General features: G+C 44.4%; 1 long non-coding RNA gene across 1 annotated transcript; it reads right to left on the reverse strand.

Moving 5' to 3' along the window:
* Positions 1-5,541: 5,541 nt before the first annotated feature.
* LOC120707054 lies at positions 5,542-7,438 on the reverse strand. Its single transcript, XR_005688769.1, has 2 exons — positions 7,064-7,438; positions 5,542-6,946 (listed from the first exon to the last, which is right to left on the reverse strand). It is a non-coding gene; the product is annotated as an uncharacterized LOC120707054 (long non-coding RNA).
* Between the last annotated feature and the right edge of the window lie 16,545 nt (positions 7,439-23,983).

Below are 23,983 nucleotides of genomic sequence, written 5' to 3' on the forward strand. Positions count from 1 at the left end.
TCCTCCATAATTTCCCCACACAAGTGACTAAGAATAAATTTATCCAACTCCTCTTCCTCAGCCAATTCCTTTTCCTCTTTTTCTAACACATTAGTTTTTTTATCAACAACATGTAAATCAAGCATCCTATCCAATTCTATTTTTTTCAAATGATCTATCGACCCTTTTACACTAGTAAAATCAACTCCTAGGGAAATACCAATACTACTGTAGTTGGAAGTAATAAGGTCATCTGAAAAATTTAGAAAAGAGTTGGGATGTTTGGTGTCACCTTCGAAGCGTGATGCCTTGAGCTTTTCAGCCTTGTCGAGGCACACCTGGTCCTTTGTCTCCGCTTGGCGCTTGCTCCTGCGTGCCATGGCTTGGACTGGCGATGCCTCTAGGATGGCCGCTAGTTCATCAACCGACAGCGCCGCGCTTTCCACATCGGACATTCCAAAGCGCTCCAGCTTACACTCAACTTCATCACTGTCCAGCTCTGATGCTTCACCATGCTCCCCCATTGGAGCAACCCCCTCGTCAAGGCCCAGCTTAACACCTAGCTCCTGATTCTCCATGTGCACGCCACCCTCTTGCAGTAACTCTTTACCATTGGCATCAGCATTTGTGACAGCAGCAGTGTTATCACCAAGTGCCTCGTCGACCGTGGTAGACGTGCCACTATTTGCTACCAGCAAGCCATCTGAACCAGGATCTTGTATACGATAAATAGGACGCTTGTTCTGCTGTGTCGGTGCTATAATCCGGATGGCAGCTCCCTTGCTCACCAGGCTGTTACGCCTATGAGTAGCAATATTAGAGTTCCCCCCAGGTAACACCGGTGCATCACTTTTGTTTCTAGACTCTTTGGCCTCTTTGCCATTAGCTGCGCCTTGCTGTGTGCCTGGTGCTTTGTTGTTCTCCCTCGTGCCTTTGTTGTTGTCACCATCCTCTTTTCCATGGTGGTCCATGTCCATTGGTTCCGAATTATTAGCATCCCCATTAATCTCAACCATGAATTGTAGTTCATATAAGTAGTCGCCTATAACGATATCTACAAATTGTGGAATGAGATTGGGGTCAAGTACTAGAACATGCAAGCGACAAACTACATGCTGTCTAGTAAATCTCATGTCGACCGCCTTCGTGACTCCTAGTATCGAGCCAATGGCCCAAATGGTTAGGAAGTCATGGAGATCATTGGGTAGGCCAGTGAACTGCACCCAAATTAAGCAAACTTGGCTTTATCTCCCAAAGGTCGCTCCTCTATCTTGAGCTTTGCATTATTGAACTTTGTTTGCACAACTCCCCATTCTGCCATGCGTTTCAGTTCAGTTTTTGATGGAAACAAGGTTTTGAAAGTGTTGCTATTACCACCACTCTCAACATTCCACTTCCACTTCCCAGGAATCAGCCGTTCGAGCTCAGAAATTACATTAGGAATGGTTAGTGTACCATTTGTAACTCTGATCACTGCTGCCCTCGGATCACTTCTCTGTTGTGGTGTAACTGATTGTGGGATATGATAGAAACCCAATCCCTCTACTGCATACCCACAGGGTATAGCACATGGCTTATCTCCACGGAATTTTGGGCATCTGGATGTGAAGTGCTCAATGCAATCACAGATCTCGCAATACATCTCAGCATCACAATCCTCTCGAACATGGCCTTTTGTGAGACATCGATAGCAGTACGGTGTTTTGCCACTGCTATCTCTAGTTGTCGATTGGGCAGATGATTCAGGTGCCTCATTTGATGGAGTTGCTTTAGACATCTTGTGAATTGGCACGAGTTCAGAAGCATCGTTACCCTCCTTTGGCTTGGTTGTTTTCGCCATGGCGTTGACGTTGTCCTTAACTGGAGGCGGGTGTGCTCCCCGGTGAAGAGATGCAAGAGCTTGTTGAAGAAGAGCAGCAACATCAGCAGGTAGCGTTCGGGTTTGTGTCCCGTTGCCATGCACGTTGGGAACAATAGGTTGTCCCCTAAGTGCATCCTCGATCTGCTGGTCTCCAGAGCCCTGGTGACCGCCATCGGCTTGGCCATAACCGCGGCCGCGGCGACCACCAGCGCCTCCCCTTCCACGACCTCCGAAGTTGCTGCCGTCGTGACGTCCTCGACCACCGCCGTAGCGGCCGCCGCCGCGGCCCGAATAGCCACGACCACCACCACCGTAGCTAGGGTGAAAGCCCTGGTTGGTGGCGTGAAAGCCGCTGCCACTGCGGCCAACCATGCCGCCTTGTCCGCGGCCGTTGCCACGGTGTGTGCCACCACCTCGCTGCTGGTTCCCATGGGATCCCCCTGCACACCACCGTTCTCCATGGTTCGACGAGCGACCTCAACGTAGGACGAGGCGGCGACGAAACGTGAACTAGCGTGTGGTGCTCTAGGGTTTTTTCCACCTGTGCCTATTCTTGCAAAAAGGGAAACCAGGCCAGCAGTAGGACGGTAGGGTACATCTGGGCCCAAGATTAAAATCTGGCGGCCCATTCTTTTTGTGCATGCTTTGAAAGGAAAATCCAAATCAGATGGGCCAACACCAGACCCCAGAATCGGATTATTTTTGAATTTTGAAAATTTCCTTGAATACCCAGATCCGAAAAACAAGGATCGCGAGTTATTCACATGCGCCGTCTCCGGCGATCGCCGAGATCGGCCGGTAGAAGCTATTGGAGAGGAACCAGAAATCCATGAACGAGAAGAAGAACCAACCAGAAATCCATGAACGAGAAGAAGAACCAGGACGTACCATTGCTGCCTCGATGGCATCTCCCAATGTTCGCTTCGGGGATACCCATGGTGGCGGCAGAGGTCCCCGCCATGGCCGCCGGGCAGGTTTTGATGAAGCATGCTTAACCATCGTGTTGAGGATCTTCGCTGCAATGGACCCCCTCCACGATAGGTACTTGACTGGTCGGCGATGGCATCTCGTTTTTAGCCTGCAGAAGTTTTGGCACCGTGAAGCCCAATTCCATCGCCCTCCGGATGAACTCCGGCGACGAAACAGACTCACAGTCGTCCTCCTGCTCGCTCTCCTCGTCAGTTTCCTCCTCCAACTCAGGATCACTCCCACGCGCCCAAAAACGCGTGCCGATTCTATCTTCGACTCCATGAACATGCGGCCTGGTTACCGACGATGAGAGGTGTGTGATCTCTATGGCTCGAGAAAGTCGCTCCTCAACCATAATCATTTCCTCCTCCTCGATCTTCTTCACGCCCGCCGCAAGGAGCTCCGGCAAAGTTGCCGGTGCTAAAGTTAAGCGGCGGATACGAAGACGACCCCTCATCGCCCCGACAGGTCGCCCAGCCTCACATGATGATCAGTAGGAACTCAACGGAGAGATGGGTCTCTGGCCAGGCAGACCGGGAGAGCAGAAAGCTTGGATGTGGAGGCCGAGAAGACGATGCCCGGCAACGCCGCCAAGGCCGCAGCTGGTGACCGGCCCTGGCAGGCGAGCAGCTGGCGTATCTCCCTTTCTCTCTCCCCTCTCTCCCACCAGACTTATTTATCTAGCAGTGTGGAGGGCGTGAGACAACTTTCGGCTGTAAACAACATTCGCACCAGCACAATCTGTCCTCTTGCTGCCGTCCCTATCTTGCTCTCCTCCTGTTCTTCCTCTTCTCCTTTGATTCGATCTGCTCTCCCCATTCCTCATCACACTTTAGACACGGCTTACAGTAATCTGTTCGAGCAATCTACTTCCACTCCACACTTTAGACACGGAATGGGGAATGGGGAGGATCAAAGGAGAAGTGGAAGAACAGGAGAGCAAGATAGGGACGGCAGCACGACGACAGATTGTGCTGGTGCGAATGTTGTTTACAGCCAAAAGTTGTCTCATGCCCTCCACACCGCTAGCTAAATAGTCTAGTCTCGGAATACAAGGGCTCGGCCCAATTCTCGTGCACGTAGGCACCTAAGCTTTTAGATTTTTTTTGGTCTCCTTCTACTTTGGGCCGAATCTGTTTTTTCCACTTGAACAATAAAACCGTCCATCTAGACTCCTCAGACTCATGTAACGGTTCACGTAACCTCCTTGAGTGGTTTGAGACTGAGGTGGTAGCGGGTTTTCTCCTTTTCTTTTATATTTATTTTGACTGAATTTTTGAAAAATTATAGTAAATCATAAAAAAATTATAAAATAGAAAATTTAATTTGTTGGACTCCACATGAGTAGATCTACGCAGTGAACATTATATGGTATACTTTAGTATAAACTTTTGTTGTAGCTTTAGATATATATTTTTCTGTAATTAATTTATAGCTACATTTTTTGTCGTTCAATTATGGTGAAATTGTTATGGTAGACTAATCATTAAATGATTGAACTGTAGTAAAAATTTTATGATTATTGGATCATGTATGACTGAGTTATAGATTTATCTAGGTTTATCTATAGATTCGTGTAGATTTATCTAGATTTATATAGATAAATCTGTAACTCAGTCATATATGATCCAATAATCATAAAATTTTTACTATAGCTTAATCATATAATAATTAGCCTACCATAAAAATTCCACCGTAATTGGACCACAAAAGTTGTAGCTATAAATTAATTATAGAAAATTATATATCTAAAGTTACAACAAAAAAATGTACTAAAGTATACCATATAATATTTTCATTCCATAGATCTACTCATGTGGATTCCAAAAAAAATAAATTTTCTATTTTATGATCTTTTTGTGATTTATTATAAGATTTCAAAAATTCAGTGAAACTAAACATAAAACAAAAGAAGAAAAATCGCTGCCACCTCCTCAAACCGCTCAGGAAAGTCATGTGAACGGTTTCATGAGTCCGAGTCTAGACGGACGGTTTCATTATCTAGGAAGAAAAAGCTGATTCGGCCCAGGAAAGAAAAAAAAAGGAATTTTTTCCAAGCTTTTAACGGATTCAGTCTTCTCCGGAGATTCATGGGTTGGGCTTCCTGATAAGCGAGCTGGGCCATCGCCCTGATGATGAGCCCGGTGCTCCCCAGGTGTGCTGACATTGTTTCTAAAAAAAAAAAAAGGTGTGCTGACATTGAGGCCGGAAACGATCGGCGGGTGCCGCAGGGCGAGTGGAGCTCAGCGCGTATCAGTGGTAGAGGATGGAAAATTTTGAAGGTACGGCGAAGTTGAATTATCGAAAGATTAAGATTCAAGTTAAAGGTATTTCCTCCGTTTCAAATTGTAATTCATATAACTTTTTTAACTCCTTGTTTGACCACTCGTCTCGTTTAAAAATTTGTACAAAATCTCACTTCTTTTATTGCGGCTTGCTTTATTAATATAAATTGTTTAAAAATAACTTAAATTTAACTATATTTTTGCATAAATGTTTTGAATAGGATGAATGAAACTTGAGGTCAAAAAAATAAAATAAATTATAATTTGAAACAGAAGGAGTAGTACGTAATGTACATTTTAAAATGTATAATCCAGACATGAAGCTTAGAGGTACAGAACACGTAAAGAGAGATGATCCAACATTTACTTATTTAGGATAGAAAACACAAAAGATCAAGTCAAGAAACACACCAGGTGACATTGGTACTTGGATTTGAGCCTATGCCGTTAGACCAAAACTCCTTAAATCTACATTCAACTTGGGCACATCAGGCCAGCAGCAGCATCAATTCACCGAAGCAAAGTAGAAAATAAATGAAAACTGAAAAGTTATAACACTGTCCCTCCAGACTATATAAAGGCGGGCAGGTACCCCTCTAAAACATACAATCATCTAAAATACAAACCAATACACAAGATGCAGGATATTACGCTTTACAGCGGCATGAATTTGTCTAAAGTTTCGTGTTCCTTCACTACTATAGAACAAGCATGTTGTCCCGATTGGAAAACCCCTTTTATCCCGGTTTCTCAACCGGGATCGCCAAGGCAGGACAAAAGGGGACCCTTTTGTCTCGGGTCAGGCAACCCCCGGTTAGTGTTACCAATCGGGACCAAAGACCCCCTTTTTTTCAGAAGAAGTCCATTTTTGACCATCCAACTTTTGCCTCAGTTTGGTTTTGACCATCGAACTCCAAAACCGGTTATCTTTGCCATCGAACTATCAAAACCGTTCAAATTTAACCATCGGGGCTGTTTTGATGGGTGATTTTAATTTTTTTATTTACAATTAAGTCTTTAGATTTTAAAATGATTATTATTTTTTGTCCGTACCTCCAATTTAGGTCATTCTCCGGTCACGTGTTCGTAATGGTGAGTTTTATCTTTTAAAATATTCTTTATACTATTTTATCACTATTTGCTATATCACCCATCAAAACAGCTCCGATGGTCAAATTTGAACGGTTTTGATAGTTCGATGGCAAAGATAACCGGTTTTGGAGTTCGATGGCCAAAATCAAACTGAGACAAAAGTTGGATGGTCAAAAATGGACTTCTTCCTTTTTTTTCTTTCTTGTTGGTTTATTTCTTTTGATTTATTTCTTCTCCATTTCGTTGATGTGCCGGATCAGACAAGCTCCCCAGACGTTAATGAGTGCGCTGAAGCTGAAGACCGTTCACTCTCGCCGGAGCTGATGCAGCAGCAGCTGCCTGGGGCATAATGTCGAATGCTTTACCTGCAAAGGATAGAAAAATGAGAAATAAATTACAAGTTGAAGAATCTATGGCATCCTTGGCTCCGTCCCCTCTGGCCTCTGCTCTGTCCACGAAGACCCCTACGCAAAACAAGCAGACAAAAGGGCAATGCAAAACCGCTTTCAGGTTCAAGAATCAACGAAACATCCAGAATTTGTGCTGCGAACTTCTATTTTCAGATACAAAAGAAAATTATATCAATCCTGAGTACACAACTGAGGAGCGTGCAAGGTCACTTGACCTGAATAGAGACGAATTATGTTCAAACCTACCGCCCGTGGCAAACAAAACTGAAACAAGAAATTCAATAAGAAACGAATTTGTTAACCTCCATGCAAGATATTCTTCGTTCTTCAAGCCAGGATGTTGCCGTCTCCTGAAAAAGATCAGATCGGAATAAACTCCACCCCGGGAGTATATAATCTGCAAACTAAAAAGGAAATAGGAAACCAATTGATCAATGGAAAAATCCCATGATTAAGGGAGGTTCTACCAGCCATCTGAACAAGGATTCTAGTGCGTCGCACGCTCCTCTTGCTCCTCATCCCCTCCGAGCAGCTCCCATCTCCACATATCCTCGCCACCGAGCAGCCAGGAGGGGGGCACCGCCGGGGCCCGTCGCGCTGCAGGGGCAACCGCGCCGGGAAGCCGCCGCCGCCGCCGGATCTGGGGGCGCCGTGGCCGGATCCGGGCCCGCCGGGCCGCCTCCACGCGCGCGCCCACGCCGCCGCGAGCCCGGTCGGGAGGCCGTCGCACCGGGCCAGGGGGCAGCGAGCCACACGCCGACGGGGGCCGGCGCCGGCGGATCTGGCGTCGCCGGGGCCGGATCCGGCCGCGCCGGACCGGGGGTGGCGAGGGGGGCGCGCTGCGCCGTGCCGGGGAGCGGACGCCGCGCCTGCGCACCGCGTCGGGGGAGGGGGGGACGTCGTCGGCGGATCTGGCGTCGCCGTATCCGGATCCGGCCGCGGCGGGCCGGGAGGCCACCGTCGAGCCCGCGCTCCGCGCCTGGCCGCCGCGCCGGGAGGCAGCCTCGCGCGCGCCAGGGACCGCCGCCGGGCCACCGCGCCGCAGGGGCAGCCGCGCGCCGCGGGGAGTTGGGGAGGTGGCGGCCGGGGTCAGGGAAATGGGGTGGGGGGTGCATGCGGCGGTACCGGATGCATGGGGAAAATTCCAGAAGGAAGATTGTAGAGATGTGATGCAAGAAATCAGTGTACCTTGTGGTGGATAATTGCAGTGTGGATGGTGTCGCCGACTGTCTGGATGCCGGAAAACTGGGGCACCGATCCTCGCCGCGGAAAAGCACATGCACCGACGAGCGACGAGATGTGCCAATGAAACTGAGGAATGGGATGCCGACGGCTCCGATGAAGTAGATGCGAGCTATGTGTAGACTGGGGAGCCTGCGGATTGGGCAAGAATTGTCGGCGTTGAAATCCCGAGACAGCAGCGAACGAGATCGATACCGATGCGGCGGCTTCAACCGCTCGTCGCGGCCGGGCCTCCGGGGAAGGGAACTGGGATAGTGGCGTTGATTTCGGGAACTCATAACTGCCTCGCAGCTTGGCCCGTAAGAACCTTGGATACGCGCGCGTCCTGAAATTTTAAAAATCGAAAGCGCATGAAAATCTGAAATAATTCTGGTTAAAGAAACTTTTTAATTTCTGGTTGCGTGTTCGTGGGCGGCTCCCGCTTGTGTCGCAAGGAGAATTTCCGGTCAGCCTACTTAATTTCCTGTCGCAGCTCACATACGGCCGAGCAGGGACGACGCGGCGCTCGGGGATGATGTGGCAGTGCTCGGGGACGACGGCGGCGTCGGGGACGACGCGGCGCTCGGGGACGATGCGGCCATTGGGGATGACAGCGGTTGGGGACGACGGCGCCGGCGCTTGGGGATGATGGCGCCGGCGAACGGGGACGACGGCATGGCCTAGGGAGACTGTGGCGGCGGTGGAGATCAAGAAGCGGCAATGGAGCAGAGGAAGAGAAGGGGGAGAAGGGGCCGGGATATATGGTCCTGGCTGGTGGCCGGAACCAGGATATATGGCCTCGGGATATATGGTCTCGGGTCGTGGCTCGACCCGGTACCAAAGGCTAGTTTTGGTGGGCCGCGGCGAAAATGCGTCTGCGGCCTACTTTTGGTCCCGGGTGGATCTACCGCCCGGGACAAATGAGGCCCGTGGCGCCAAAACTTGGGTATGCTTGATTCAATTTTTTTTATCATTTCTTTTTTATTTGCCTTTTAATAATGGGCTATCAGCTATTAATTGTGTAGAAAATAAATTATGGGTTCAAAAATTACCAAACAAAGTTCTTGGGTTTGTTTATGCTTGATATGTACACAAAAATATTTTATTTTTATTTAAGTGATTGGATCCATAATTTATATAACTTGGTAGATATTACAAATTTTATTTTGACCATGCAAAAATGTACTAGCTAAAAGAATTGTTTCAAACTATTGGTTTTCGAGGGAAAAATGAGTTTTCTCAACACATTAACATTACAAAAGTGAGTTTTACATTAACTACGGCTATTTCATGGAATTGGTGAATGTGGGTGTTTTGTGAGTGATGAGTACACATGTTTAGAGAAATGTAACTATTGGTTTAGAGAAATGGATGCAGTACATATATAATCAAAATATTCAAATTGCCCATCACATGTTTATGAAATATACATAATGATTCTAATAATACATCAAGGATCAGCAGGTTCACACATAGATTCATTGTGAGGTGCATCACATCAATTGCATGGCAAACATTTAAGACTTCTTAATATGGTAGCTCCCAAAAAATAGACTTCTTCCACATGGGCGCCAATCCGTTTTCGCTCGAAACAGGTTGGCTACCTGGTCCCTTTCCAAATACTACTTCTAGATCTTTGATCATTTCAAAGACGTCGTTGCCACTACGGTGCATCTGTTTTGTTCGGTGGTCTGCTTTCCCTTTGAAATACTTGCCTTTGCTTTGTACTGGATGTTTGACGGGAAGAAACCGACGATGACCCATATATACACACTTTCTGCAGTGAGTCAACCATATACTATCGGTATTCTCTAAATAGTATGTGCAGGCTCTACATCCCTTGTTCGATTGTCCCGATAGGTTACTAAGAGCAGGCCAGTCATTGATGGTTACGAACAACAATGCTCGTAGGTTGAAATCCTCTTATTTGTATTCATTCCACATCCATACACCTTCTTCATGCCATAGCAATAAGAGTTCTTCGACCAATGGTCTTAAGTACACATCGATGTCATTTCCGGGCTGCTTTAGGCTCGGGATAAGTATTGGCATCATGATGAATTTTCGCTTCATGCATAGCCATGTTGGAAGATTGTATATGCATAGGGTCACAGGCAAAGTGTTGTGTCCACTACTCATCTCACCGAAAGGATTCATGCCATCCATATTCAAACCGAACCTTATGTTTCTCGCATCCAAGGCAAAGTCTGTGTAGGTTCTATCTATTTTTCTCCACTGTGACCCATCCGCTGGGTGTCTCAACATCGAGTCTTGCTTGTGTTCCTCTTTGTGCCATCGCATCAACTTAGCATTCTTTTTATTTCCAAGCAGACGCTTCAAATGTGGTATTATAGGCGAGTACACATGACCTTGGTAGGAACTCTCTTCCTGGGATGCTCCACCTCGACGTCCCTAGGATCATCTTTTCGGATCTTGTAACACAATGCACCGCATACGGGGCAAGCATCCAAATTCTCATAGTCACCTCGGTAGAGGAGGATGCAGTCATTGGGACATACATGTATTTTCTGCACCTCAAGTCCTAGAGGGCAAACAAGCTGTTTCGCTTCATATGTTGTGCTAGGCAATTCGTTGTCCTTAGGAAGAATTTTTTTTCAAAAGTTTCAGTAATTCACCAAATCCCTTATCTAATACACCATGTGTTGCCTTCCATTGCAGCAACTCCAGTGTTGTGCCAAGTTTCTTCAGTCCATCATCGCAGCCTGGGTACAACAACTTACGATGGTCCTCTAACATCAGTTGGAATTTCATCCTCTCCTTTTTACTATCACAATCTTCCCGCACACCGCGCAGTGCTTGCCCGAGATCGTCGGTGGGCTCATTTTCTGCAGCGTCTGCTTCAGGCTCGTCCATGGCAATATCATCGTCAAAGGCACTGAGTCCAGCATGGCTAGTAAAATTGTCATCATAATCTTCTTCTTCGTTGTCTTCCATTATAACTCCCTTTTCTTCATGCTTGGTCCAACAGAAGTAATTGGGCATGAAACCATGAGTGAAAGTGTGAGCGTTCAGGGTTCTCCTAGTGGAATAATCTTTATTATTCTAGTAGTGTATGCACGGGCAGCACATAAAACCAGACAACATTACGGTCAGCTTTGTACATCCATTGCCGGTCCATCTGCATTGTTTGAATAACATGAATAAAAAAATAAAGGTCCGAATATCCAATCACACAATTTGAATAATACCATTTTTCATACACCACAATTAATTAAAAGGTCTACATAATCCATCAGACAACATGATAATTTAAATGGTCCATGTTGAAATAATAGCGAAAACGATACATGCATACTAATACAAACTACTCACGAGACCTATTGACCAAGGCCTCGTGAACCGCCTTGCGAAGTCTCAACACATTACGGTCAAATTCTGCTAGCCCTAACGCTTCACGCCTTGCATTATATCGAGCCATCAACTCGCGATCGTCATCCGTACCATGTAGTTCGATACTAAATTCACGCTGAAATTTGCGATTTGCTTTTCCAAGTTCAAAGCATTGAAATGCTCTCTTAACCCAACGATGAATACGACCGCTTAGAAGTCCAACACGCTCCTCAGGTCGGAACTCAAGGGAATGTCCGATGCGCTCCAGATGATTGCGTACCGACGCCCGAGCGGACGCACGACACTCCAATGCAGTAACAGGTGGCAAACTCATACTCCCTACACTTATCTTTACAAGAAAATAATGAAAACATAAAAAATACAACTAATTATTCATAATACAAGAAAAAATGAATAAAATCTTAAATAGTCACATTGTAATATATACATACTCACATTGTAATATATACATACATACTCACATTGTAATATATACATACATACTCACATAGTAATATATACTCTTATTCTAAACAAAAATCTAGTATTTGTAATAATAATAATAATATCAACTTTTTATACAAGAAAATCACACATCAACACTCTATACTCATCTAGATGAACTAAAACAAGTAAATCATATTTATATATGCACAGCTAAAAGTCCCGCACATTTGAGTTCAAATGGTATAAAAATCAAAGAAACTTCCCAATCTAAAAATCTCCCATTTCTCTATTTCTAAAACATAAAAAATGAGCTACACAAGAAATAAATGATGAGAGGAGCAAGCTTCTAACCTTTACAGTTGTTGAATGGACAGAGAATCAAAGAGTCTTCACAAATCGTGGAGAAAATGGGCAAGAACTCCCCCACCCGAGCCAAGAACAGTAAGAATACTGAGCTGAATGCCTCGGGCGGGGGGAGGAAGAAGGGGGATAAAGGGTTGGGGTTGTTTTGTCCCGGTTGGACCCGGGACTAAAGCATTCTTTGGTCCCGAGCCCAAAGGCGGCCGGGACAAATGGCCTGAACCAAAGGCCTGTTCTGTAGTACTGCTTGCACCTTTGAGTTCAGCTCTCAGCAAGTCCCTACCTATAACCTACCACCTCAGGGGTATCGCTCGGTAGGTTTGGCGGTAAAATACTGACACGGTGCCTTTGCTTCGGCACTGGAACCGGGTCACGCCATGACTCGGTACTAAATGCTCCGGCTGCAACAGCAGCTAGTACCTTTGGCCTGGACCTTTGCACCGTTTTCTAGTAATAAATGTCCCCTCTATTTATAACTCGATCACGTAGATTTTTACAAATTAACGCATGAACTCCAATACGTATTCGATACTTATACTAACTTTGCTCGTAGCAACGCACATGTATAATTGCCTATTAGATATTTATTCGTACACACCGTACACATGACTACACATGACACGTGGCCTACATGCTAACGGGGGAAATTAGGGGACCCTACTTGCTTTGAGGCCCGGTGCGAGCGCACTCTCCTCGCGCACCATAACAATCGACAGGGCACCTCCATGTGCTGATACAATCAAGGATTATAATTAAGGACGAGTCAATTGTTCTTCGCAGGTGCCCCAGATCTGATCTCTTTACAGGGTGCTGAATTGCCAATCTTAAGGTATTGACCCCTCTATCCGAATTCCAAAGTTTTTCTTTCCTACAGAGGCAGATCTGGATATATATATGTATATATATATATGCCAAAAATTAAATCTCGTTCATTTAAAGATTGGAGGCAGAACTCTTGAGGATTCAAGAATAATTAGTCAAGTTTTCTGTTGTCGAGGAAATAGATAAAGAACTTCCATGCAATCGTTTATAAGAAAACTTTAATATTTATACCTTCCCTAGAAGATAGAGCTGTCCGCATGATCTCTGATCCGCGCGCACGAGACTGTTTTCTCGCTTAATCCCGTTACGATCTTTTGTGTTATGTTTTTACGTGCTGCTTCTGGTATAGGGGTTCTGGACAGATCTTTTGTGTTATCTTTATACTGTTCCTTTTCTCTTTGGGGAAAACTAACAATGGTAATTCTGTAGACATGCCGGTTCATCATTCTGATTGCTCTCTACTTAATATTACTATTGCTTACTCCCTCCGTCAAAAAAAAAAAGTCATCCTAAGAATTTTAGAACAGATTAATAAGAATGTAAAATGACCATGTTTGCCCCTATTTATTATCTATATTTGGCATTAATTGATTTTTACATGCACATGCACTTTCCAAATAGTGTAGAATGACTTGTTTTTTGGGACAAATTTTGAATCCCAGGATGACTAGTTTTTTGGGACGGAGGGAGTAACTATTATTTTATATTCACATTTTTTTCACTTCGATGTGTTTCATCTTTATCCTGATCCCAATTGGCCTACGAGAGACGGTTTTGTTGTCCTGCTGCTGCTGCTGTTGGGGGTGTACGTCATGCACCTGATAGGTTAATGTCTCATGTACTTGTATTATTAGCATTGGCAGTTTTACTAGAATATTCTTCTTCTTGCATCAACCAATAAGCTATATATACCATCAGTTGTTGCATGAAAGTAAAAATGAGGAATTAAGGTTTTTATCAATTTAAGACATGCATTTTCTTTATTAATTAGAGTTTTTCATTGCCTATATATATATATATATATTGGAAGTTTCTTGTACTGATGATACACCTGACTGGTGGATTCCAGGATGGTAGAAGGTGAAAGCAGTGGAGCTATTTCTGTAGATGTCGATGAAATAGCAACTTTGATAACAGAGAAAATACATTATTACTCTTCAATAGCAGAGGATGGGATACACAAGAGTACAATAAGTTCATGCTTTATCCCAAAAGTTACGAAGAACATCCGTATGCTTGACAGGTCTGCTTATGAGCCTTGCTCTCTAGCAATTGGTCCATATCACCATGGAAATCCCTGTCTTCAGACCTTTCAGAAGAAAAAATGGAGTTGTCTTAGTTACATCCTATTTTTGAACCGAAACGTAAAACTTCATGATTACCTCAACAAAATAGCTGAGCTGGAGTCAAAAGTGAGAAATTGTTATTTGGACGAAATGGATATGGACAGCTCGGAGTTCTTGCAGATGCTCTTGCTTGATGGATGCTTCATCCTAGTCCATCTTCGTGGCCTTGATGGTATGCCTAATTATCAAGGTAATAGGGATGAGAATCCTGAGATCACAGTAGAAAACAACACTACTCAACTTGATAGAGAAAATACTAATAACGCTACCAGTTATGAGGTAAATGTAGACCAATATGATGTGAAGCATACAAGTACGAGTCTGGGACAATTAGAACCTATTGGAACGAGCTCAAATGGGAAGGCGACGGATGGGATGCATGCCAATGTAAGCTTAGATTCAGAACAAGGCCAAATCACTCAGGAAAAGGATGCAAGGTGGTACGTCAATTATGCATACCATGATTTCCTTCTGTTAGAAAACCAAATTCCTTTCTTTGTCATCAAGACAATATATGAGGTTTTGGTAGGCGCACAAGATTCAAATAGACTTACAGACAACATTGCAATATTTATAGAAAGTATTATATATCTCTACCCCAAAGCAATACAAGAAACTGAAAGGCCAAAAGATTTCCATCATTTACTTCACCTCTGCCATATGTACCTCTCACCCAATCAGCAGCAAGAACAACATCACTCTGTGATTAGTCCTGAATATTTTCAAGGTATTCTTAGTTTTGGTCGCAGATATTTCAAAGTCAGCCAGCATCAAGAGGAAAAGGAGAAAGACTTAATACTGCAGGAAACTTCGAATTCCCATTGCAAGGGAAAGCTCTGCAGATGGAGGTGTGCTGCACAGTACCACGAAGCAGGTATTGAATTTAAAAGAAGAGAGCAACAGGAACACAGGCCCCATTCCCTCCTGGACGTAAGATTCCACAATGGTGTACTGGAAGTCCCATTTCTGTTCATTGATGATGTCACCGGTTCTCGCTTTAGGAACTTAATTGCATTAGAGAAAACGTCTCCCCATCTTGGAAATGGCTTTACAGCATATGCTGCTTTCATCGCTCAGCTTATCAGTAGTCCTAAAGATGTTACGTTACTTGTTAAGAGAGGAATCATTGTCCATCAGATGCGCAGTGATGAACATGTGTCAGTCATTTTCACTGGGCTTCTTAAAAATATCGACTTTGATCGAAATGGTTTACACTATCTCAGAAGCACCTGCATTGCCTTGGAGGAACACTACCAGAATCGTATAAACAGATGGATGGCATGGTTATGGCAGAACCATTTCAGTAACCCGTGGTTGAGTCTTGCAGTATTGGCTGCAATTATTGTTCTTGTCTGCACAATTTTGCAGTTAGTTTTTGCTCTGTTGGTATATGTTAATCCTGCAGCTGAAAACTCCAGTGCAAATTAATTTCGACAATACAAAGCCATAAGTACCCAATATTAATTAGTGCAATGGGTATTTGAGTAAGTGTGTAGTTTGCTAAATGTTCTGTGCTGCTTTTTTTTAATTAAAAAAAATAAACAGTCATTTCTACTACATTTTTTTGTATACATAAACGAGTTATTGCTCTAAAATTTTTCACTTGCAACATATGTGAGACCTTAACAAAAAATGTACAGAACTTTGACTTCAAGTGGTCAAAATGTTTTTTTTGGAAATTGAGATTTTTTCCATTTCTTTGGCAGTTTAAGGAGTACTTGCCATCTCTACATGGTAATGATCATGTAGGAAGTCCTGATATACCAATTAATTGTGGCATCCGAAATATTCTTGATGAAATTTGTTTTGGTCCATATGGAAATAAATTTGTGATGCTAGTCTTGTTATGTGTCTGTTCCGTCCATTTCGACAATAAATAAACGAGAGGTATTGGGAGCGTACAAATTAGATGCATTGTCAGCATCTATTTAGAACGGCTTAGTTCATAGAAATCTCTCATAGAGCAGTTACATTGGGGCATGAATATGGAGAAAATACCAGAGTTTCAGGTGGCTTTGCAGCGTCAAATTCTACAGCAGATAAAACAGAGCGCTTTTAATGCTCACCTTTTATTTGGTTGAGTGCGTGTAGATTGGTCCGCTTGATAATGAGGAATCAATTCAATGACCAATCTGCCCGCCGTTCTACCGACGCTATTGGTCAGCCTGACCTTCGGGCAATGTCGTAATATCTTGTAGCATAGGGTAGGCAAACAAACGAGGTCTGCACCGAAATATCCGTATCTTGTAGGCTGTAGCATTGTTGTTGGGCTGTAAATTGGTGATCCTCACCTCCAATTCTTTTAATTCAAATATATGTACAGCTTCTTCAAAATAATGTTCTCTTTTAGAAAAGGAGTACAAATATTTGAAGTAAAAAGAGATGGAGGTGCATCCACCAATTTACACCCCTATTTTGTGGGTTTCATGATTCCTACTAAGTTGACAAACCAACTTGTGGTTCATCGTAATACACAATAGAATTAATAATGTTCTGTGGAATGTGAATCGACACAATTTTATAATGATTGGAACAAATGAGAGGCTTTCATTTTGCAGTAAAAATAAATGGTTGAGATATAAGAGATACGGAGAAGTACCTAGAAAAAGGAACCAAATCTGCAGGGTCTGTACGAAAATAGGTGATACCGATACCAATATTCATTTATTTTTTAATTTGTATATCAAATCAACAGTCAGCGATGATCAATAAAAAATAGTACCGAATGCTACCGCCTGGTACCTACCACTGTAACAAACCTCTACGCTCTTCTCACCAGAAAGTTGTCTAACAATGGGCGATCCTTCTAAGAAGCTACAATCGTTTAAATTATATGACAAGTCATCGATTGCTAGGTGACTTCAGTAGCCTCCTACAATTGTTGAGACCGGACGAGTTGAAACCAAACAGAAAAGGTAAAGAGGGGGCTAAAGCTCAAATAACCTTAGAGTGAGAGAGAGAAAGAGCAAACAAGTGAAGGCAAGAGAACAAATGGTCAAGATTCTCCACCTCCACACCATGAGGTGCTATTTATAGGGAGGAGGAGGTGATTGTTTATATTTATTTCATTGGTAGAGTCAAATATTACAAGAAGGTCCTTAAAATTAACAAACAGGTCCCTGGATGCTGCAACTAAGTCCCTAGACCTCATAAATAGACACTTAGACCTCCAAACTTAGACTCTTTTACACAAAGGGGTCCCTAGGCGGCCTAAGGCGCACCCCCGATAGTAGCCCCTCAGCTATTCGGTCTCGGCCGACACAACGAGACCGAGTAGCTGACCATATTAAAAGAGTCAAATTTACAATTTGGACTCCGGTTGCAAGGAATGTCTTTTGCAACCTACACATGTGCGCCTCACTAAAAACTCTATCCCAAAAACCTAGTGGGAAAAAAGTGCATGGAGAAAAGAGCACGCACATGCTTTTTCTTACAAAAGTGCCAGCTTTGAATCCTACAGAGTTTTGATTTTGTGAGCAGCTTCGTTCTTGACCTTCGATCACAAGAGGCTTCTCTTCTGAGCTTCGGATAGAACTCCATTGTCTGATATGAATTGATCCTCCAGTACACCCCAATGTGGCCTCAGCTCCAAGCCGATGTAGTCGGAGTCGACGTGACTGTTGGCGGTCGATTTTGATGATTTTTACCGCCAATATTCCTTCGGATTTCATACTTTCAGTGCCATAATCTTGCAAAATTTACTTACACTAACAAGTTCCAAAATTTTTGGTGAATATTCGAATGCAGGAGCAACGTATTTAAATTTGAGCCAAAATGGGAGAGATCCCAGGGCGGTCGGCCTAGGCCAGGCCGCCCGGCCTATCACCTGTGGAATTTCATCATGAAACTTTACATCTATGGTCCTGAACACAAGATCAAGCCAAGCCAAAGGTGTTTAGCACAGAAATCACAAATCAAGACCGAAAGGCTTGAACCAAGTCAAGTTGGGTCCACCTGCTGTGACAAACCAAAGAATCAAGACCCAAACCGACTTGAGTGACAACATACACCCATTGATCAATGCGTCAGTACAACGGAGGGCCAAGATGTGCCAGAGCCAAGCTGCACGGACTCCTTTAGGCCAGCTGGCCTATTACTCACGTTTTCCTTGCCTGAGCAACTGTCAACCGCCTCAAGGAGAAGATCCAAGCCATCCAGATGAAGGTCGGTGCCAAGTGGCACAATCCTAGGCCGGCCGGCCTAGGGGAGGCCGGCCGGCCTCACCTTGCAGCCTCTGGAGTTCAGGCTTCGCGTGAAGATGAAGCACACCGACTACACTTGCTTACAATTGACACCAAGTGCTCTACCGGCCAATTACCAACCTTGGGAGCACTATAAATAGAGCACTCACCCCTCACTTGTAACTCACACCATCCATTAGAGAAGAAGAAGAGTTTCAAGCTTACTTCCTTAGTGTAGAATAGGGAGAGTGTGAGGTGTGAGCTTTGGTGAAGACCAAGCTAAAGGAGCGGATCCGAGTTTCTCGGTCTTACTCCATATTTTGTATCCACCTCGGAGGAATATATCTTTTGAGTAAGTTCCTCGTCTCAACTTCAATTTCTCGCTAGCTTTACTTTTTACTTCAGTTACTTATTTAGTTACTTCCTTTGATCTGCGGGATCCTGAGTCTGCGTAAGTAGCAAGTTCTACTTATTTGAGGTTGCTTTCTACCTAAGTACACGGTAGGAGTAAGTAGCTCGAGAGCTGTGGGCGTGGCGCCCAGACTTGGTTAGCTATCTCAGGTTGTGTTCCACCCCACGATACTGCTGTGGTAGGCGTCAGGTGGTGGCAGCCCTGTCCGTCCCTTGTAGTCCACCATGTTCGGGTATTTTCATAGCAGTAGTTGTAGGTTACTGTTGGACTCCCCTCTCATCCCTTTCTGAAGTCTTTCCTCTTCCAGCCACTGAAGCAGATCAAGTTAGTGAGTAGCAAGTTATCTTGGTAAATTAGTACGCTATCTGGAGTTAGACCTTCTTCCTCTTACCTCTTATTTCCTAGTGGGTCCGGTTGAGTAGTTTTAGGCCTAGTCGAAGCTTACCGTTCCTTGGATTCAATATCCCAGGTATACTCTCAGGTGAAAACTACAATCGGTCTCTGTGCGCTTGTAGAGTAATTCGTTTAGGCTGAGTGCCAACAAGCTTTCTAGTGCCGTTGCCGGGGGACGGTAGCAACACTAGTTTCTAGAGCTGTTCAACTATACGACTTTCCATCCTACCATATGGAGTTTTCTCCTAGTTATCCGGCAGTTCCATCTCGCGAGTATTTGGAACCGCCACCATCTTGCCATCCCATCCTATCTGATGGTTACGAGATCCGTCCCAATCTCATAGCCATGGTTCGTGCGCAGTCCTTCTCTGGTAGAAATGACAAATGTCCCTATGCTCACCTGCAGGCTTTCGAAGAGAATTGTTATGTTCTGATCATACCCAGTATGACCCAACACACCTTACGGTGGAAGCTGTTCCCGTTCTCTCTGATGGGAGATGCAAAGATTTGTTACAACTGGACGGCAGGGAGAGTTGGAGGAGATTGGATACAACTGAAGGACGACTTCAGTTTGTTCTTCTTTCCTGTTTCCAAAGTGACTTCTCACCGAGTGCAACTGTTAACATTCGAGCAAGGCGATGAATCACTTGGAGCAGCGTGGGTTCGATTTATGCATATGGTACACTCTGGACCACCACATAATATCCTGGAGGAGATTCTTATGTAGCACTTCGTTTACGGTTTCAAGCCATAGAGCACGCGATTCATGAACGCCGCATTCGAGAGATCCATCATGTACAAGACAGTGGCTGACGTTAGGACTATCCTAGAGAAGGTCCTTAACACCACTCAGTACACAGAAATCTTTGACGATCCACCTGAGCTAGAGAATCAGCCCAAGGAGGAGCAACGGATCCAGGTTCTATCAGCTGAATCCTCTCCACCTACATCATACATAGAGAAACTCACCGAACCATCCAAGTCCTCAGATCATGAGCCACTTATCAAAGATATGCCCATGTTCATACCCAACCTCTTCACGGAAGAAGAGTACATGGAACTCGGCAATGTTGCAAGCACGCCGAAGGAGCACAAGTGCATATGCTCAAGATCTGAGGCGTTCATTTTGGAAGCGACATCACAGATTGAGGGTCTTTCTGCGATCATGAGCAAGGAATGGACAGAGGAAGTGGAATCTAGCGATAGTGTCATCCAAATCTACTACCATCCTAGAATACTCCTCTGCACTATTGGGGACACTGAGCCTCAAGAGATCTTTTACGATCTGAAGGTCGGGGTGAATGTGATGTCCAAAACTTTGGCAGATCACATTACACCTGAGGAACCCCTGACCTTCTCTCATAAACTCCTGAAGTGGATTGACGGCCGGATAGTGGAAAGCAAGGGATTTCTTTGAGTTAGGTCACTAAAGATGGGACGTAACAAGATATTCCTGGATTTCCACATCTTCGATGTCCCTAAAGGTGAAGAATTTGCCTTGATTGGGCAGCCAATAGAGCCACTTGTTAATCCGAATAGAGACCGAGCAATCCTCGAGGTTACGGTTGGCAAAGAAAGAATCCCGGTCAGTCTAGTACGATCATGCAACACCATTGCAGAAGCTAGACCGGAGCAAGACCCATTGGAGGAAGTAGTGAACATCAATCAAGAAGGGCAAACTCAGCCCATTCTTGAAGAAGATGTCACCAAACAGACCCAGACAGCAAGAGTAAGCTCAACAAAGAAGAGAAACCGCAACTGTCGGTGTTTAAACGCCAAGCCTACTACGGGTATCCTAGTTGGCAGGGACTTGCCGAGATCAGAAATGTGATGGTACAAGGAACACAAAGATTTATACAGGTTTGGGCTGCCAAGAGCGTAATACCCTACGTCCTGTGTGGTTGTTTATATTGCCTTGAGGATTGATGGTGATTCGTGTGTTTTGGAGGGGTCCCTGCCCACCCTTATATAGTCTGGGGGGCAGGGTTTTACATGGAAAATCCTATTCGAGTACTATAAGAGTCCTACCTGATGACTACCATGTAGTTTCCTTGCATCTACTAGTTCTACTTCGGTACGAGTAGTTACAATATGGTAAGGCTTATCCCATGTGATACTCCTTACTCTAGAACATTCTATGCCTGTGAGCAGTCCCGTAGCCCCGTAGTCTTTCGAGTACTTCCGGCTGCATCGAGGCTGTGAGGTGCCCAAGCCCCGAAAAATCTTTCATTATATGGTGCGCGATGTACTCGCGCTACATATGGAGTAGCCCCCGAGCCTTAGTTTGAATCGAAGAATCAGGCTGAGGGTCAAATCTGTCTTTAATTTTTTTATTTTCTAGAATTCCAAAAAAATTTCGGCCATTAGTGACACATATCCCACAGCCCCTGAGCCTTGAATCGAAATCCCATGATTTGAAATTAAGGATCTAAACTCGTGGCATCTATTTTATCTTTGATGGCATAAACAAGTAAATCGGATCCGATATCTAAAAGACCTCTTTTTTTGGAAAATATCCCAGAAAAAATGGTTCAAATAGATAGCTCACCCCGAATATACCTGAAAATACCTCTTAGAAAAAATAGGGGATGCTTATCGGTATCCTTTATGATCACATGTCATGTACTGTGGAAAGAATCTGTCCTATTACGCTCGTGACCTCTTTGTCTTATAGTGTCACGGGTTGGATTCAAGTGAGACCCTTCCTTCTATAAATGAGGGAATAGAGCTCTTGCAGAGGCATCCTACCGTAGACACCATGGCTCTGAGTTGGTGTTCTTCTCTGGAAAGTTGTCGACCTCCTGATAGAAGTAATTTCTTCCTAGCAATTGGTGCTGGAAGAGTACTAGCGAGGAACAAGAATACTTTTTATGAGCCAAGCCACATCATCCTTGCAACTCCCCTCTTAACCATCCTGGGCATCTTGTCCCTGTGATTATAGGGGTGGGAGGAGTTTCAGAGGTTGTGGCAGTCTGGTTATGCCATAGTCTTGAATATTCTTTTATGGAATCTCCCAAGAAATGGCATCTCCAGTCATAATAGTATTCCTTGTTACAAAATGTCCAGAGGGAAGGAGAAATTCCTTTTCAAGATACAAGAAGAGGACTTGCGATGTTCTTACTGATGTATGCCTCTTTAGTCTTGAAAACTTCACTTTCTGGACATATTATGTTTATTCCCGCTTGGGAATAACAAGATTTGAAGCTTTGTAACAGCCAATGGCTTATATATGCCATGTAATCTATTTTGATTGTAAAATCGGATAGTTATAGGAGCTAATATCTGTGTATTTGCTTTTTTTGGAATGTAGTCCCAGAAAAAATGGTCTATATAGATTTTAGAAGATCCTAAATTATCACGGAAAATGAAGTGTCGTTTGGACTTCTTGGTATTTACTGAATTGCCACCACTGCCAGATTACTAACCGTGTGGTGATAACTCTAGGGTTTGCACCCGGCATTAGCATTCTTCTAGTTTCCATCGCTGCTTAAGAACAGATCTGTTCTTGAGCCCGTGATGTCTTTTCTGTTAGCCATTCCTCCTTAATCTTGCAAGCTTTTCGCCTCTGCCTTGTTGGCATTTCTTATGTCCAATAGAATATGTATTATGCAAGCGCACAGAATCACCGCTGTAGCACTTCACCTTGGAGTATTCCAGGGTATTTTTCTCAGGGAAGCAGTATGGTAAAGAGTATCGTAAATCGACTAACTTGACGGGGGTAAACCAGATAAAAAGGTAAGATAAATGGCCAATCAATGATCGAGTGACACACGGAGGCTCAACTCCTTAGAGAGGTAGCAGTTGGGAGGACAACGAGCGAGATAAGACACCTGATACACTTCTCAACTATCGAGCTAGCCTCTCTATATCAAACTAAGCACCTAACTAATCTTCGCGAAACCAGAGCTTATTTCGGCGGCTGGAAGAGGAAGGACTTCAGAAAGGGATGAGAGGGGAGTCCAACGGCAATCTGCAACTACTGCTATGAAAACACCCGAATGTGGTGGACTACGAGGGACGGACATGGCTGTTACCACCTGTCGCCTACCACAACGGTTCTGTGGGGTGAAACACACATTCTAGCTAACATTGAGCTTAGACACCACGTCCGTACTTGGTGTTAGGATTTCTCTCGAGGCCTTCATGAGAAATCTCCTTCAACCTAGAGAACTAACTTGAATTCTCTAGTCCGGGCGAGAAAACCCGTAAGATAAGATTCCCAAAAACATGAGAGATAACTTAGCCTAAGCTAATGGTAAAACTTACTCCCACGCTCAAGCTAAACACTCAAACTTGAGAAAATAAAAGAATGCGGAAAGTAAAGCTAACTTAGATAAATAGAGAAGATAACTTATATTGATAAAGTCAAAAGAAAGATACAAGAGCTATACCAGACTTCCGACGACTCCTGAGTCCCGAGGCAAGCTCGACTCGACTCTAACTTCCAACTACTATCCTACTCTAAAAAGTAAGAGAATGAGCTCCAAATAGTGTGTCCTCACAAGTGAGGATGGGTGCTCTATTTATAGTGCTCCATGGCCGATTCAGGGCAGGTAAAGCACGTGGCATCGGTTATAAGCAGTTGAGGACGGTGTGCTTGTCTTCCACGCTAAAGATGAAGTTCAGGGGCTGCCAAGTGGGGCCGGCTAGCCTCCCCTAGGCCGGCCAGCCTAGGGGTGGGGCCACGTGGCCACCGCCTTCTCCTGGACATCTCTGATCCTCTCTTGAAGTCGGTGTAAGTTGCTTGGAGTGAACGCACACACGTGCGATGCCGGCCGGCCTGAGGGAGGCCTCTCTCTGGCTCCTCTGGCCCTCCGTTGTGCTGACGTTACACTTGTATGCTTGTGATCATTC

Source organism: Panicum virgatum, chromosome 5K (assembly GCF_016808335.1).
Source record: "Panicum virgatum strain AP13 chromosome 5K, P.virgatum_v5, whole genome shotgun sequence".
NCBI classification, from domain to species: domain Eukaryota; kingdom Viridiplantae; phylum Streptophyta; class Magnoliopsida; order Poales; family Poaceae; genus Panicum; species Panicum virgatum.